Below are 19,419 nucleotides of genomic sequence, written 5' to 3'. Positions count from 1 at the left end.
CGAAGCATTTTTCTGGAATCAGATCCAAGCCATTGCATAGCACTATTATGTAGTAAGTGATATATAGTATATGAAAAGTATGCATTAGATTGTTAAATGAAACAATAATGATCTGGTCTGTGTTTTAAAAATTATTATAATTACTAGGGTATATTAAAAGCAAGCACCAGAAACACTCTCAACATTTCATATTTTGTATTTAAACTTTTGAAAGTGGAACATGGATAGGTATCAGGAACATGATATACACAATAACTCTTGGTTAAGAGGATAAGAATTAAACTTACAGCCGGTAGGTCAAATGGAATAATAAATAACAGAAATTTCAGAACATTTGAAGCATAATTATTAATATATTGTTTTAATTTGTAAACTAATGATGGGGATTTCTTCAGTTTGCTAAATACTTTTCTTTTTCCCTTCCTCCGTTATCCTTCATACTAAAGTTCCAATAATAATTATTGGTATTTTCAATTTACTGCTGGCAAGAAATCTTTGAATATTCCAGTTATTAAATATATATGCTGTTTTTGGAGATTTTGAAGGAGATATTTAAATTTCTTCTCTAACACTAAGATGTGATGGTGAGACCTTGCTTAAATGTTGTAATATTTATCCATTCTAAATGAGTTCTTGTGAGAGACTGTGTTTAGTCCCACATGTTGTAGAGTTCAGTTGTCTCTCTCTTCTGGGTGTTTCCTCCATGCTTTCCACTGTGAGTCATCACAAAACAAAGCTACCGGTAGCATAAAATTAGCTGTCCCCACTGCCAACCTCTATCTTTTCTATTTTGGGTCTATTCAGAATAAATTGCAAAATGTTTTTGTTTCCTGTGGGTATGCTACTTATGATAGTTAATGGTGATTAGAGTCCTCTGATTTTGCTGAAGTTCCCTTTCAGCATCACACCAGTCAGCAGGAAAAACATCCACCAACCACAGCATTACACCAGTTGGAGAAGGAATGGCTTTGACTTCAGAGCAAAGACCTGAATATTTTGTTATCTGTGATAAGAATAAAGTGGGAAATAAGGATGGATTCATCTCATACTTTCCTATATTAATTGGTGGAGGCCTGCTCCTTTCTCCACCTTTCTGGAATTCTGGTAAGATGGGGTAGATAAAGGCACTGGAGACATAATGGATCTGGAAGAAATTCAAAAAATAAAATACTTAATAGTGCAATGGTTTGGAGAGAAATAATACAGTAAAAATGCTGGCTAGAGAGATGTGCCTGCAGCAGACAGATACACTCTAAAACACTTCTGTTCACTCTAAGAACTTGATATCTGATATCTCCGAAGTTGAGGATGGCAAAATGTGACAGGTTTTATATACTTTCATTCTGGCCTTGGATTTGTGCCAGTATAGCTAATGATGACACAGCCTATTTCATACATCAGCTATGGATGAATTAAAGTAATCGATGAAGGAACCACGAAGGGCTTCAAATGTGAGAACCAATATCTTGAATTGCACTCTGAAGGTGACTAAGTCATGAATTACAATAATGCCTGCCTTTTCAAGAAAATTTGCAATCGGTGCATAGGAGGGAGCTATGCAATTTCTTCACCATCATTCTCACCTGCTCTTCAAGTAGCAGCCCCAAATTGAGAAACAACTCTGCCCAGAGGTATGTAACCAAATTCAGAGTTAATCATAAAACCTTGCTGGAATTGGTGGATTTTGGAATCCACAAGTACTCTGCCTTGTCAGAATTGTGTTTCAACCTGTTTGCCCCTATTTAGAGAGAGGTGTACCGTACAATTAGATATCATCTTCTTACTGATGAAATCTGACTCCAGGCAAATGGATGATCTCATCCAGCAATTTCAAGTAGATCTTGAATAGGAATGGGGTAAGCGTTGAACCCACTTAAGGGGCCTAGGACTATCCTGTACCATCACCAGTCCCTTGAGGAAGGAGGGCTACTCTGTCCCTATTCCTAACTATTGGTGACAGCTCAGAAGATAATCATGATTGATGGCACTGAAAGCTGTTGAGAAATTGACTCACAGTAGCTCTATCTTTGATCGATCCAGCCAAAGATCAATAAGAGTGCTCATTGCTATCTCTCTATTGAACCTGAATCTGTTCTTTTTCCTTTATGGCAAAATTTCTCTACAGAGAGAAATTGTGTCAAAAACGGGGCAGAGGAAGCTGGTATATAAAAGGAACTCAGGATACAAAGGTGTAATAGAGAGGGTAGAGACTGGAGGATAAATACTAGTGATGAGATGTAAGAGACTATGCCTTCATCACCTGAAACATTCAAAACACCTTTGATCCTATGTACCTATGGTCTTATTTTCAAGAGAATACTGATAGAGCATTTCAAATTTTACACGTTTTAAAGCTGTGGTGAGATAATATCAACTTCAAGGGGGAAGTAATTTGTACAATGATAAAGTAAAGGATAGCAATAGCACTTAGAGTCTTAGACTTGTATACCGCTTTACAGTGCTTTACAGCCCTCTCCCTCTCTGAGTTGTTCACAGAGTCAGCATATTGCCCCCAACAAGGATAACTGATGACTGTTCTACTCATTGGCTGGGGATGAGATAGAAGCAATGTCTGGGAGTCTCATGATTTTCCAAGACTAAGTGGAAGTATAGACAAGATTTCTCCCCCTTTCTTTCTCTTTGTTCATAAAGAATGTTACTACAATGCTATACTACTATACTACTGCTACTATTATAATCACAACAATTAAATCTTAAATATTATTCAGGAATGATTTATTAACACTTCTGAAAATGTTGAATCCTCTTGTCATATTTTTTTATTTATCTCTTCTGAAATCTTGACATGGTCCATGTTTGTATTTTATTATTAATAGGAACTTCTAAAGAATCAGATTCCTATTCTAGTTTTGTATTTAAGTGGCTTATAAACAGTAAATCAGCAATCTATGGGAATAAAATAGCAGCTGAAGCAATTTAGTTCACAATGTGATTTAAAAGCATCATGGGAAACCCTTAAGAAAAAAACTGCATCTCAGAATAGTTGCCTAAAATAAATCACATCTGATTAGGTAAATCGGGACAGCCATGTGACTAAGTAGACATTTCTTGAAAGTCTATTATAGACTTACTACTTCAAAAACTGTAATGGCCATTTACTATATATCTTATGGGAAGGGGGCGAACTCAGAATAACTAAGGAAATCTTGTGTACAGTTTTTGAGATATTAAAATAAACATCTATAATAGCATCTGAACATACTGCAATTAGTGAAGCTGTTAAAAGGTTAATAAGTTTCCATCTTCTGACTCTTTGAATAATTGGTTTTTTTTTTCCAAAAGTACTTGGTGATCAAAACAAGATTTAGTTTTGCAAGAAAAGAGTGGGCAGAGGAAATCTGAGAGATGGGGATCCTGCACATCAATTTAACACTCCTAGAATTTGATTATCATTTAGCAAGCATGATTCATCTCTGTTTTAAAATTTCCAGTGGTTCTTTTTGTTGTTGTCCCGGCTTGAATCAGCATGTAATGCAAATAACATTACAGAATGTTATTCAATCTTTAATTTACATCTCTTGTGACATATGCAAATCCCTTGTCCTGAAATATCAACTCAGTGAAAGGTGATGATATCCAGTCTTATGCCGTGTCCTCGCTTGACTCTCCATGGCGCAAATGTGCCCTGATGACCGTGATCTTCTCTTTGGCTCATGCAATAGTATCTTGATCTCATCTTGCCCTTGAATGGAACTGCCTTACAGCTCTTCTGTACTTATTCCTCCTGATGAGGATTTGCTCAGTTCCCACTGCCCATTTTAGGTTGCTACAGACACAGTCTCTCCTTCCAGTCACTAGCAAAGCATTCTGCAGCCATTTTGGCTTAGGAGCAGAAGAGATTGTACGGTTGGTACATGGCACCTGCCACATAATGCCTGATTGATATTGCTATTAATGTACCACTGCCCTTGTAGTCATTATCCTGTGCTGAGAGGCATGTCATACAAGGGTCAGAAGGATACTGACCTTCTCTGATTGTGCCAATAATGTGTCTTAGCACTCTTCTTTTCCCAGAATTTGTTTCCTTAGTTCCCTAGTTGTTTCCATGAACAACTTCTCTCGTTACCTGTGTTCATGACAAAAGCTTGTGTAAGGGAAATGCAGAGCATTCTGGGTGCAATTACATAACCCTTCACTTTAGTACTTCAGTGGTGGTTAAGACTTTATTCATGTCTCCTAGACATTTAAAGATGAGTAAAATGGTTTCCTGTGTCAAAATCACAGGAATGTTAACCAAAGGGATGGCTTTTGTAGTTGTTGGTGGGTGTCAAGCTCTTGAGGCCATATTGCATTACAAAGTTTTGATGATTTGTACTAAAAGGGGAAGGCAGAAGATCAGTCTGAGGCAGGTGTAAATCCAGCCAATCAGGATATGAATTCTAGTGCCTGGGTGCTACTGGCAAAATTAGGTGAGCTTTTATATTAATTATGACCGCAACCTTTCCATTTGTTTCTAACATTATTTCTTTTTAATTTCTTCCCTTGAGTCCTTGAGACAGTGAAGTTAGCTATCATTTCCAATGCCTTTAAATGTTCTTCATAAGTTTTTCCTTCCAAGTCCCTTATCACCTTAGTTACCCTGTTCCAGATATACTTTAATTTGTTATTCATATTCTTAAAAAGTGGTGTCCAGTATGGGACATGAAATTCTAAATGCAGCCTGATAAATGCAGAATAAAGAGAAACAATGATTTATGTTGTTTTTGATATTACATATCTGCTGATGCAGTCCAACACTACAGTCTTTTTCAGTTGCATCACAGGTTGCTTCATGTTCAGTTCGTGATCCATTAAATTACCCTGATGTATATATTACTGCTTCCTCCATTCAATAGTCATGCCTTAAATCTTTTCCACTAAAATGTAGAACTTTGCATTTATGCCTATTGATGTTCATCTTGCTAGGCTTTTCACAGTGATCCAGCTTATAAAGGGCTTCCTGAAACTCTCCTCAAGTTTTTTTTTTTTTTTTTGCTATTCTCTTATTATTGTGTCATCTGAAGATTTGGTAATCATATTTTAATCCGTCACCCAACTCTTTTATTAATAGGTTGTACAGTATGGGGCCTAGAATGGAGCATTGTAGTATCCTGTTCAGTATTTTCCTCCGGCTTGAGGTGCACTTGTTGGATGCCCACATTTTGTCATCTTTTTTACCAGAATCTTCAAGGGAGATTTTGTTAAATGCTTTGCTAAGGTCAAGATACACATTGCCCACTACGTTCCCATGGTTAAATAAACAGGTTTTTTGGGCATGATTTATTTTTGATAAACCAACTCTTGACTCCTGTCAGGTACTACATTATTTTCTAAATTCACATGAGTGGATTGCTTAATTTTTTTAAATAAAATTTTGCCCAGTATGATTGTCAAGATGATTTTTATATATAATAGTGGCCAAAATTGTGGAAACGTTTTGGGAAAAGTGTATTTTTGAGGTTCGATGGCTAATAACACCACTTTTTTGGGAGTAGTTCCAAAAATTATATATCAATGGAAAGATAATTTAATCAAGAATGTAATGCAATAACTTTTATGAAGGATTTGCTTTTTTTCATGGAATTCTAGATTTTAGGCCAAATTCCTGCAGTCTGCGCCAAATAGTCCTTATACTCAACTTCACATTGCGTTGCACCATTTCATCTTGTATACACTCAGATGATTTTCTTCTGTCACGTAGGCAGAGTCAATTCTTCTATGATCACTTGCTGTTGTGCACCTTTTCCTGCCTTTATGAGTGTGGTTTTGTAGTGACTGAGTCTCCCTATACCTTTTCAAAAACTTAGAAATGCCACCTTTGGTTAAGTTTCCACCAATTCTTCTTCTAATTTCTTTATAACTGTAACCTTGTTCACTTAATAATACTATTTTACATCGCTTTCTGGGTGACCAGTAAACTCTTTGCACTGTTACTTTAATTTTATTACATTTTACAAGCTCACTAAATGGAAGAACTCAAAAAAACCCAACCAACTTGAAAGCAATCACATAACACACTGACAAATATCTTCCTCTCAGCTCCAGTACATGACATCAATAACTGAATCCTACTGTGATCTGATTGGCTCATTGCCTAAACAAGATGACACCTGATTGGCTCTCTAAACACTCATGCTCATTGGCTACAATCGGATGAAGGAAAGCTACCTGATATCAACTTAAGCAAGTTGTGCTTCCTTTTTCTGGTTATTTGGCTATAACTTTTCATAGAATACAGATAATTGAAAAACATTATTGCATTCCATTCTTGATTAAATTATCTTTCCATTGATATATAATTTTATGACACTACTAAAAAAAGTGGTGTTATTAGCCATCAAACCTCAAAAATACACTTTTCCCAAAAGGTTTCCACAGTTTTGAACATTACTGTAGTTGTATGGGTCCTACCATCTCTCACTTTCGAAGACATGAATATTGTTCAGCCTCGACCTGCCCGAATTACAATTTCTTGAAGATCATAGAAAAGCTTAGAGATGACATCTACATTTGTTGATTGTAACTGGAGAGGTAGGGCTGATCCTCTTCACCAGCTTGCTTCAGTGCAATTTTAATGCAATTAATTACAGTGCAATTAATTATGACCATTTCTATAGATATAGGGAAGATAGCATGGTTTTGAAGAACAGGAGAAAGAGCTTACCAACAAGACAACAGTCAGATAAGAAGGAGCTGAGCCTTGGCCAAGGAAGTAACTTGAGAAAATGTCTCAGGTAAGCCCCTCACATGAAGTTCATATGTAGGGAGAAGCACATTCAGATTTTCAAGATTCTGCTACAATAGCAGTTACAATAAAAGTAGTACTGACCTACATGCCATTGGCTTTTTAGCCTAGTTTATCTTGTAAGGCTGATAATCTCTTATAGGCAAGAATGCATGATATTATTCAGTCCATTCAGAAGGCAACCTTCACCTATCTTTTTCTGTTTCCTGACAGATGCTAGATCAGCAGTCGCCAACTGGTGGGCCGTGGAAAATTTTTGGTGGGCCACAGAAGAAATGGCCCCCAAAAGCAACTAATCTGGGCCGCGCAGTTCTTGCGCCTCCTGGTTCTCCGAGGGACCCCGGAGTCAGGCCCCCGAGATGCACGCGCCAACCAGCTCCTAGACCCGCCGGCAGCGGCAACAGCAGTTCCCTCCCCCAGTGCCTGCTGTCAGCTCTTCCCCATTAGTTCTCTAGCTTTGAATTGCTCCCAGCGCTCTCTCTTTCCCCTCCCCCCATGTGCAGGCAGGAAAGGAAAGGGGGCGGAGCCATGCACAGATTCTTCCCTTTTCCAGCCCTTGCTGCCTCTCCCAACATTGAAGCCTCGGAAATGAAGGCAAAGCCACCACAGCGGTAGTGTCCTGAGTTGCCTTAGCATGCTCGGCTAGTTAAGAATCTCCCTACCCAGAGAAGGAAGTGGTGCTGGAGGAGGAGGAGACAGTGGTGGAGAAGCAAGCAACTCAGGGCGCTACCGCAGGGCAGCTTTGCATTTCCGAGGTTTCGATGTTGGGAGAGGCAACAAGGGCTGAAAAAGGGGAGAGCTGTGCACGGCTCCATCTCCCTTTCCTTTCCTGCCTGCGTGTGTGGTGGGGGGGAGGAAAGAGAGAGAGCTGGGAACAATTCAAAGCTAGAAAACTAATGGGGAGAGCTGACAGCAGGCGCTGGGGGAGGGGACTTGTTGCCACCGCCACCGTGTGTGGGACCGTGCATCTTGGGGACCTGAGTCGGGAGGCACGGGAACTGCAAGTGGGAGCGTTTGATGATTTTGAAGAATTCCTGAAACCCCAAAGATAAAATTGACCTGGAAAACCAAGGCATATACGAAGTCCCCTGTGCATCATGCCCAGCCACATACATTGGACAGACCAATAGAAGAATAAGTACCCGCCTGGATGAACACAAAAATGCAGTAAAAAAGCTGGAGCACACTTCCTCACTAGTCCAACACATGAAAGCCACAGGTCACAGCATCAACTTCAATGGCACCAAAACCCTAGCCACTATAGAAAACCCCAGCCACAGAATTATCAGAGAAGCCATAGAGATTGAAAAAAGACCTGAAAGCATGAATAGTAGAGATGGTTCCACCAGACTGTCAATTATTTGGAAGCCTGCACTCACAAACAAAAAAATCTCCACACCACTAGCCAGGCAAACACCTGGGCACAAACAGATGCCCCCTGATACCTCCAGCTCAAACACACCCCAATCAGGCACCAGATGAAACCTAGCTTCCTAACAAATGATAGCCATCCATTTACTTGGAGCCAAGCTGCAGTAAAAGCTTCCAATACAGGAACACAATGTTGCCAGCCAATCTAGACACAAAAAAAGCCACAAAACAGACAGAAGATATTAGAAACACCAATCAAGCAGAACACAGCAAACTCCAAGACCAATAAACACAGACCAAGACTCCCAACCAATCAGGATGAAGAAAAAACCATTCTGGCACAGCAGTAGGCTAGCCCCAAATTTAAAACTGAAACAACTGTAAGAGTCTGACTCACAGACGAACACAATACAGAAGCCTGATGATGGCAGATGAGATTCTGCCGAAACGTTGCTACAACTTTAAAAGCACAACTATGACATGGGAAAATACCCGAACAAAGCTGAATACCATACATATAAATGCCCACGAAAACTTTAAAACACACACGCGCACACACACACACATACATATATTTGTTTTCTTAAGTTTTCGCGGGTACTTACATGTATGGCATTCAGCTTTGTTCGGGTATTTTCCCACGTCATTGTAGTTGTGCTATATATATATATAGATATAGATATAGATATAGATATAGATATATAGATATAGATATAGATATAGATATATAGATATAGATATAGATATAGATATAGATATGGATCTTTGGTTGTTCGGGTTTTCTCCCGCGTAAGATTCGAAGTATCTAGGCAACGTTTCGATGAAGTCTCATTCATCATCTTCAGGCTTCTGTCTTCGGCTCTTGCTTCTCAGAGTGAAGATATATTGTGGTTCCAATTCCCGAGCCTGTGCTGTCAGAGGAAGAGGACTTGGAAGATGAGGAGGAGGAACTGGGAATGCCTTCCTCCTCGGGACCTTCCTCTCTGGCAATGCCTTCCTCCCTGATAATGCCTCAGGTTTCATCAGACATCTGAGAGGAACAGCCTGAGATTAATCAGGAGGAAGGCATATCGGAGCAGCCCCTGACAGGGAGTCAAGAGGAAGAATGTTGGCTTGATCCTAGGCAGCGTCGTAGGGAGAAACGTGAGCAGCAACGTAGGAGGCGTGGGAGGGTCAGAGAGTGAGCTGAGTCATTGAGCCACACCCCACAGGGGATAAAAGTGGGTGTGTTGTCGGCTGGAACTTTGTATGGGACAAAGTTTGATCTTACTTCAGGTTTTCGTTGTGAATGATTATTGTGGTCTGCCTTGCAATTTTCTGTAAGTAGCTTTTTACTTGTTATCAATTTGGACTTGGCAGGCAGAGTGTGTTGGAATGCCAAGGACATTATCAGTTCCAAAGAATTAACTCTGTGAAGTCTGAGTCAGCTTGCCTGCCTGTGTTTGTGTGAGTTTGTACTCTTTCATCTTTTGGGAAAGAAGGAAGGTGAGACAGAACATACATACATATATACATATATGTAATATTTATATTTAACATAAAAAATTATATTAAATATATTAGCTTTTTTTTAAAAAAATCATATTAGTGGTACTCGGGATTTAAAAGTATGAGTTTGGTGGTCCCTGAGATCCAAAAGGTTGACGACCCCTGTACTAGATCAAGTGGTGCTGTCTAATTTACAGTACCTGCTGAACTTAATTTAATCATAGGCAAACAACTCCATTCCAGATGACTATTCTGGGCAGTGGTCAGACTGTCTCCTCCCTTGTGGCCACTGATTAATAATGATTTTCCTGCTAGCTTGTCATTTACTGAAAGAGAACAGCAAACTCAGGAAAAAAAACTAATCACATGGAAGGAGTGGCACACCCACAAATTAAAAAGGACAATGCCATTTAGTGGTATTGATTTAGATCACATGCAATAGAGACAGGATAAGAATTGTCAATGTATACAGCAAAATTTTATGCTGGTGTTGTTTTCTATTGACTCAAGATCAGGGATGGGATTCTACTGGTTCAGACTGGTTCGGGCAAACCGGTAGTTCTGGTAATCATTTGGCCCTGCCCCTGCCCTTTTCTGTGTTTAGTTCCTTGTTTTTGAGCACAGCTGATTCTCGCAGCAGAGCGATTTGCCACGCATCAGCTGTTTTACTCACCGGGGCTGCAGCAGAAGGTAAGTATTATAGCTAAAAATGGTCTTTTTAAAATGCTGCGTGCGCGCACGAAGCACCTGTGTGGCAGGCCACTCACTGAACCGGTTGTTACACCAGTTGAATTGCACCACTGCTCAAGATGGGATATAATGTTTTCACTCAAAGATGGGAAAGGCCTTTAGTAAACTTCGTTCTGAAAGTATTTTCAGGTTTAAAAGAAAGCCAAGTTGTAGTTATAATTGTATATGCATGTTGTGAAAGCTTGAGTCATACTGTCAAATATTTTACTACTTCAAATAACAAGTAACACGTGATAAAACTACAGAAATCTTTTATTAGTGGCTATAATGACAGATAGTATGTTAGCTGACTTTCCAAGAGTGTTAAGGAAATTCATGGGAGATAAAGTTACCAGAATGGCTTTGAATCAGAATCAGTGCACATTACTTGTAGGATTAAAGTCCTATGCTTTACATTCAGCTACTGGAGGGCTCACATAAAATGGCACTATTGTGTCCAAATCCTGGTGCTAGATTCAATATCAAGTAGATCTTTACCTGATCCAGGAAGAATTTTCGTTTTGTTGGTTGGTCTTAATATTGAATTCCTTTTTATGAGCAGAAAAGTCCAATACCTTTCCTTTGAATGATAAATATGTAATTCTCTGGGAATAGTATAAATAGGATTGAGTAGTCTCCCTCCCGCTCGCCCTTAATATCTGTAGCTACAAGGATTATTTCAGGTACTTTGCTACTTTCATATCCTTTTCTTTCCATTTTGAAACTCTGCTTAGTAATTATTTACAATAAATACCGCAAACTACCAGTATTTTCACATGCCTATAAAGTAAAGGAAATAAAGCTAATGCTATGAAGAAGAAAAGCAGAAGGAATGATATTTAAAGTGATTTGGAATATTTTCTCCCCTCTCCAGTTGGTTTATGAGTATTTGAAAAATTATCTCAGGCAGGAGTTATTTTCTGAATTTATATTACGGCCTAGTCATTTGATAAATATGAAATTTTTAAAAGATTTATAGGGGTCAAACCCTGCCTAATATTTTTCACATATACTTAGCACAGTAGGAAGTTGCCCTGAGATATTTTAAAAACAGGTTATTTAATCAATGGCTTTTTATCTGAAAAGTGAATGCTTGGTGTTTTTATTAGTCTGAAAAGAAAGAAGTAAGGATGGGAGGGAATGTACAGATTGTACCAGAGCTATTTTAAGGACAGCTCCTACAGATCAAAAACAAAGCAAAGATTATCTGTGTCCATAATTGCAACCTTTTTATCCCTGAACTTCTGTTCAGGTGGCAAAAACCCCCATCACTTTTGCCTTCAAGTCAGAAAACAGATCGTGTGTGTGTGTGTGTGTGTGTGTTCATTTTTAATTATAAAAATAACAAATAACCTTCAGTGAGGATCTTTTGCGTAATTTAGCTCTTGTTCTAATGAAATAATTTCTGGGCAGAATAGTGATATGCTGTCTTGCTTCTGGTAGCTGCTCTGAGAGTAGCAAAATGAATTATTTTAATTGTTGAGAGATAATATTTTAAGCGTATTGAATAGCCAGTGAATAGTTAAGGCCAGATGTTGCTTGTCCATCTTTTGAAATTACAGGCATCTCATGGGGTTCTTACCAAAGTTAGATCAAGGCTAGTCTGTTCACATGAACCTCCTTTTCCCAAAGCAGAAATAATCTGCATTTGTGGGTTTGGGTACAAGATAACAGTAGTGTCATGAGATCAAGTGTTACCAGTGTGTTCTGGTGCCAATTTAAATGGCAAGTAAGGAAAGGATTTTACTTAGGTTCACAACTTTTAGAAAATAGATTCTTCCTGGATATTGAGGACCAACTGCTATTCTGAACATGAAGTAAATTATACCCTCCAAAAGTTCAACAATGAATGATGAGCAAAGAAAGTAATATATTTACATGCGGATGGAAGTACCATGGAAGGAAAAAACCCCAATTACATTAATTTGCATATTTAGCATGCATAACTATGTATGCTAATGATTATTTCCAGAAAAATTAGGTAGCAACTCCCCACTGCTTAACTGACTAATGCTTTCACAGTAGATTAGGTCTAGTTAGTCTTTTAAACTTGTGGATCATCAAACACAATTCTTTATAGGGGTTTATCCAGATCATCACCAGGGATCTGGAAAGTCAAAACAATTCTTGATTCTCAAAAGGCAAACTGATTATCTTGATTCCTGCCACACCCTTTAGTCTCACTGAGTGGTCTTTACCAACCTCAACTTATCTTTGTGTGCGTTTATTTGTGTGTGTGTGTGTATCAGTGAGTGAACCTTTTCCCAAATAACGGAGATGCAACAATGTTTATTTATTTTAAAAATATCTCTGAATTCATCAAGTGAGTGGGTTGGGAGATAGAGATATTGTAAACATCAGCCAAAAGTTTTGTACTGCAGCATTACAAGTAACCATTTATTGATTTATTTAAAGACCAAAGCATCATTTAAAAAGTCAAATTCCTATATGCTGATAACCATTATATTGCAGTTCCCTGACTCTGATCCTAGATTTAAAAAGGTTTAATGGTTGTAATATCTGCTGTAGATGGGATATGGTGGCTCAGTGGCTAAGATGCTGAGCTTGTTGATCAGAAAGGTCATCATTTCAGAGGTTCGAATCCCTAGCACTGAGTAACGGAGTGAGCTCCCGTTATTTGTCCCAGCTTCTGTCAACCTAGCAGTTCGAAAGCATGTAAAAATGCAAGTAAAAAAATAGGGACCTCCTTTGGTGGAAAGGTAACAGCGTTCTGTGCACCTTCCGCAATTTAGTCATGCCGGCCACGTGACCACGGAGACGTCTTCGGACAGCGTTGGCTCTTTGGCTTTGTAACAGAGATAAGCACTGTCCTCTAGAGCTGGAAACGACTAGCACATATGTGCGAGGGGAACCTTTACCTTTTAATATCTGCCGTACAGATTCAGAATATTGCTCCTAAAGTATTTTTATTGGATCAATTTGATATTATAAAAAGTTAGGCAGTCTTCCCCAACCCAGATTCTTTCAGATTCAGGTACATGTGTTTCAGTTTCCAGAATTAAGCAACAATATCTTAGTTAATGTATAGTAAATACAAATATAGAAATTAGCTCAAGAATATCATTATAAGTTATAGGTGCCTGCTCCAATTCAAAGATCAAAATCATATTCTTATATAACTCAGAGGTGATGAGTAGGTTATCAGTCATCTTAATGGTGGTTGTTTTTATCTATATCATATCTAGACTCTCTAATGTGCAGATTTCTGAATCAGAATGTGCAGTGAGTTTGAAGTTGACTGGAAGAACCAACATTTTATTCAGCCTATCAAGATTAAATTGATTCTGAAGTTTCAAGGAATCACATTTGCGCTGTACAAGGAGAGGCCTACACTACCACAGCAGAAGAAAGAGTTGAAGCAAATGACAAAGTAGCTAGGAAGATTTCTTCTTACAGTGAGTGAGCCCATTCAAGGATTTTAGTTGAAGCTTCATTTGGAAATCTGTCTCAGACCTACAGTACATAAGAAAAGATTCATAGGCTTCAAATTGCATCAGACAAGTATAAGGAAGAAGGTAGGAATTGAAATCCCTTCGAAAGGCAAAACAAATTTGAGGAAAAAAGGGGTTCCATTTAAAATTCATAGTCAGAAGGTACCATCCTGTTATAGATGCAGTAGAATTGAAAGGGAAAGCAGATGTTGATTTCATAAAAAAATTGCTTGCAGGATTGTAGTTTGTGCCAGGCTCAAGAACAAGATGCCATTCTCAGTCAAGAATCTCCTTGTAAGGTGAGAAGAAAAGAAAGGAAATGCTTCATTTTAGTGGTTTGGGTCATTTACAACTCAGGTTTTTTTTTTTAAAGAGGGAGTCCTGTTATACATGTTACTCTGCATTCCAAAGATGATGACACACATTTGCCCAGTATAACAAAGACCAGAAAGGAGATAAAAGTAATGGGAGGATGTGGGTCACCAGATGGTATATGTTTTGATTCTGCCATAGCCTCTGACTTTTTTAAAGAAAAAGAGAGATTCATTGAAATGAGTGAACATACTGTAAATCTAATATTCATTTGATGAATGGGCTAAATGGGCACCTTCAGGTGGGTGCAGCAGCTTTGTAAGATTCTGTTAAGTGGCAGGGAATGGAGAGGTGCTGAGTTTAATGATTAAAGATTCCTTAATTCAGGTTTGGAATAAGGTCTGCTGTCAGTAAGATGGATCAGTATAAATAATAACATCAGTGAAAACACATTGATAGGTGAATATATAAAATACAATTTTTGCAACTTATTGATGATGAAGTACTTGAGAAATTTACAGAATATGCAAGATTAGCAAGCAAAAATTTGGAAGAAAACCTCAGGTATCGTGTACGTAGATCTGGGATGATTATATAGTAGACAACACGTAAAGATTCCTGAAGCAGGATAAGATTGTGTGTGAAAACACAGTGGCCTGTACCCCACAACTGAATGGGATGAAAAAAAACCCAATTGTTCCCTGATGAAATGTTGAAGTGCATATTGCCAGATGCCACATAAATACTGAGGACATGCAGTTGACATGGTCAACTACTTGCAGAACAGGCATTGAAGAACAGCCACAGATGCTACATCTTATAATATTTGGCACAAAAGTAATCCAGCCTATGGTATATAGAAATATTTGCTTCTAAAGGGTATGCATATGTGTCAAAAGACAAGAGAACCAAGATGGTCTGCGGTTGTGAGGAAGGAGTGATGGATACTTATAATCTGCATGGGATATAGGATCCTAGATCCTGGGACATTAAAGTATGCTATTTGTTTTATTTGATAAAGGGGAAAAGAGACAAAGAAATTTCCCATGGCCAGGCAAACAGTGAGCAGAGAACCCAAGTTTTGAAGGAGGTCCTCATCACATACTTAGATCACCATAATCTTGCCCCTTTTTCTGACTAGTGATGCTTAAATGAAGCTTTCTTAGTACATTTTGTCACATCTCAGCAAAGTAACAATTCTGTCATCTGTGTGTGTGTGTCTATGTCTTCTGGTCTTTTAAAAGCAAAAGCATCAAGGCATAAATATTTTAATTATTGAGGACCTTTCAATATAGCTTTGAATTTGACCTTTGATCAATTCCTCGCCGTAAAAGACGAAGAGACAAGAGTCCCCTTGAGCCAATTTTACTCAGTTGACAAGATACTGTTGCATGTGGAATGAAAAAGCCAGGAGTCAAACAGGTTTCTAACTCCCAGAGCGCCTAATAACAACCTTTTGCCTTCATTCTTCTCACACAGAAAGAGAGAGAGCAAAAAAGAACAAACTGCTACAGCCCTGCGGAATGTACATAAACAAGGGACCAAGCAAAGGAAAAGTCAGCTTTCAGAGAGAACATCATTCCTTCATTTCTGTTAAAAATACTCTGCTAGCTGCGAGGCTTGGAAAATAGTAATGCATGGGAACATTTTTCCACTGGACACTTGTTATAATAGCTCACATTGTGAGTGTGGGCTGCATTACAGACATCAATGTACATGCAAAGGGAGAGTGACTAATGACTAGCCCACTTTAGCCCAGAAGGTGGAATGGAAGGTGAAACAAGAGTCTGGAGTGTATTATTTACAGCATACAGTATAAGCAGAGAAAAGCTGACCAGGTATTTACAGGTTTGTGAAATTGTTTAGGAAAAATTGCCCTAAGGCATTAAGATCCGGTTCACTAATAAGTTGTATATATATTTGTTCCCTATCATAGCTAGGTTGTAGAAGAGATTGAACAAGGATTTGCTTACATATAGAACTTGAGAAGTAACGGAAAAACAAGAACAAATAAGAAAATACACTGTCTACAATTCCTAGCATTAAAAATAAATCAGTAAAGGATTACAGGTAAACTAAAAATCAAGTTGTTTAGCAATTGTTCAAAGGCAGCATAGGCAGCATTGAAAAAACGTGATTTACAGCTGGTGCTCACATTTATGACCATTGCAGTATCCCAACAGTCATGTAATCAGGACCAGGACACTCAGCAACCAGAATATATTTATGGCTGTTGCAGCATCTGGGGTTATGTGATCATCATTTGCATCCTTTCTATTTGGCTTCTGACAAGAAAAGTCAATGGGGGAAGCCAGATTCGTTTAATGGTTGTGATGATTCCCTTTACGTTCATAGCAAAAATTGGGCGTAACTCACTTAAAGACTGCCTTGCTTAGTGATAGAAGTTTCAGTCCCAATTATAGTCATAAGTTGAGGACTAACTACTCATATTTTGAGAATGTCATGTGGGTGAGCATGTCGATAATTGACTGGGGAGACATTGTAGTGCATTTAATCTCTGTGATTCTGTAACCTGTTCTTGAAATAGTATGTTGAATGTCAAAGGTATTCTAAGTCCAACCGTATTGCATATAGTTCAGAATTGTTCTTTTCTTCTATAGTAAGACTATCTAACTTAAAATCTCCTGAAATTCTATCAATTCTATCATTTTGAATCTCCCCTTGATTAGTTCAGGATTTCTTATGATCTTTATAGCCATTACTATGATTTAAAACATCGGTAGATTATGCAAAATGCTCAGCATCAGTCAGTGCCCTAATTGCTTAATTTTTTTGATTTCTAAAAGCAGCCTTTTGTTTTCTCATGAAGCCAAGTTAGATAGATCTTGGTGGATTTCATGGGCTTCTTTGACCTTTGGTAAAAGCAAGTCGTTTCACACAACAGGAATCTCTTGGGTGCAAATTATGTATCACATTTCTCAAAGGAGATAATCACTGTTGATTTCAGCAACAGCAAAGATGAAAGGTTAAAAATCTGTTCTGCTTTTGCCTCATGGCATAAATGAGGAAACACAGTTGGAGTTTTTCTTCTGACTCAGCCAAATTGAGTGGAAAAGCCTCTGCTTCCAGAAGACAATCTTACTGGAGCATAGGAAAAAAAAAACCAGGAGATTTTTTTTTCATGCTCGATTTCAAAAATGCAGCACTGCTGGCCTTCAGGCGAGAGTACTGCTTTTATCTGTAATGTATGTTGGTCTTTATATATCATATATGCAAGTTGATTTGAATTTCTGACACGAAGTCTCTTCATAAAATGGCTGTGACTTTCAGGTTTTATTTATTTAGTGTAGGCCAGGCTTGTTAAACTGGCGGGCCATGGGCTGGATGCGTCACATGCCGGCCACACCCATCCCAGCTCCGCAAAAGCAAAAAAAGTGTCTTGATACGTCACATAGCGCGATCAAGTTTAACACCTGTGGTATAAGGGCATCTACAGTGGTCATGCAATCACTGATGTATAAATTTAATTTAAATAAAGCATCAGCAAATCTCTCTCTCCCTCCTAGATAAGATATGCAATATAGGAGATAATAAATTAAGTAAAACTATAATCAAATCACCATAATATGGAGCCATAGACTTTCAATGGAATACATGTTATGATTCGATATCTAAGAAATCTAACCAATTCTAACTGATTCTGGTGTGGTTGTGGTGAGATCATCCCAGGTCTCTTCAAATTTCCTAAGGGACATTCTTGAATTATATGTGTTATATAGTTTGTTCAGATACACCACAGTCGCATTGCGAGATCTTGGCCATTCCCCACTTAAAGAGCTTTGTCTTAGTTATGGCATGGCCTGTTCTGATTCTATACAGACAGCTCCTTATTTGGACAACTGCATTCCTGGAAGTAGTTTTGTTGGTTCTGTGCGATCTGTTTGGTTGTGGTTATTAAAAGTCGCCCATCTGTCTTTCAGGTGAATACAAATAACTATGTGCATGTACAGTCACTGAAAATTTATGCTTAGTTGCTTTTCTTAGTAGAAGGCCTCCATTAGCAAGATCTCATCCTTCTGAGTTCCTCCTTGCCCTGTCAGTCCTCCTTATTCACTGTTAGAATTTTACTATTGGTGGCAAGTTTGAGGGAGGGTCCTCTGGAGCTTTTCCAGAAACCTTTTCTGGTTACTTCATGTGGCTGATGTTTTTTCCATGAGGCCCATTACCCATGATATCCTCTTGATTATGATTATGTGTTTAGTAAATGGCACTTAAGTTATATCCTTCAATTTTTGATACATACATATATTAGAAAGGATTCAGGCAGAAAGAAATAGTCTTTGTGAAAAAAATCAGAATGTGTGTATACCCTATATACACCAGTAAGTTTTTTCCCCTCAGCTCTGCCCTTCCTGATATGATTAGATTGGGTTTCTCTTACATTTTATATTTCATTCAAAAATAAAACAGAATTTAAAAATTCCCCAGTTGTTTCCTGCTATTAATTGCTCCAATTACTCAGCACCAACTTCCCAACATCTCTTGGGAAAAGGAAGGAAAAGGTGACTATTGCCTTACAGGGCAACTGAGAACTTCTGGGAAAAAAAAACTCTGGGTGTTATCCAAACAGGAAGCGTTTCCTTTTCTCACACTACTGTCCAGGGTATTGCCCATCTCTTCTGTGATTAGTTGTGCACTTTTCAGCAGATGGCATGACTCCTACATATTGCCATGAGAGCAATGTCAGTTGTGGGCTTTGATTAAAACCACTAAAATAGATACAATGCTCAAAATGTTTCCAACAGCATTCTCTTTTGAATAAAGGTACCTTTCTATACTTTTCTGCTCTTTTTCCAGTACTTAGAATGACTAGATTGAGACTGCTAAACCCAGACAACTGGTACCGGTAAATAGTTGTAAAGAGATTCAGGAAACCTGAAATCTTTGTTGCCATTTAGATGTTTTCTGTTTTTTGTAGCCTAGTTGTGTTAGTGCTTCTTAATTCCACTTTGTTTCTGCTTCAGTATTTTCACTTAAAACATGTAAATCTTGCTTGCTTAAACGCTTTGCTGCAGCAAGGAATGATAATTAATTTGAAACTCTTAAGACTCAAAATCTGTAGTCAAAATGTTATCAAACTTATTAAGTTATTAAAATGTTATTAAACTTGTTAAATAAATTATACCAATAGTTTATAGGCATGCCAATTAGCTACATGGAAACTAGAAGCTATTGTATTCTAATTAATTGACTGAAGTTGACTTAATTCATCTTTTTCCTAGTTATCTAGAGCAGTGGCCCCCAACCTTTTTTGTGCCACGGCCCGGTACCGGCATCACAAAATGATCCGCAGCCCGGTAC

General features: G+C 38.2%; 1 long non-coding RNA gene across 1 annotated transcript in view; it reads left to right on the top strand.

The window, feature by feature from the left end:
* The first annotated feature begins 10,243 nt into the window (after positions 1–10,243).
* Positions 10,244–19,419, top strand: part of LOC148126952 (uncharacterized) — a 138,805-nt gene continuing 129,629 nt past the window's right edge. Inside the window, exon 1 of the long non-coding RNA XR_015741757.1 lies at positions 10,244–10,294. This is a non-coding gene — a long non-coding RNA (uncharacterized LOC148126952). The remainder of the gene's footprint in view (positions 10,295–19,419) is intronic.

The sequence above is a fragment of the Pseudonaja textilis genome, chromosome 2, assembly GCF_049901715.1.
Source record: "Pseudonaja textilis isolate UNSWEBS1 chromosome 2, rPseTex1.2, whole genome shotgun sequence".
NCBI lineage: Eukaryota > Metazoa > Chordata > Lepidosauria > Squamata > Elapidae > Pseudonaja > Pseudonaja textilis.
The sequence above is the reverse complement of the archived record's forward strand: the minus strand, read 5'-3'. Positions and strand labels throughout refer to the sequence as shown.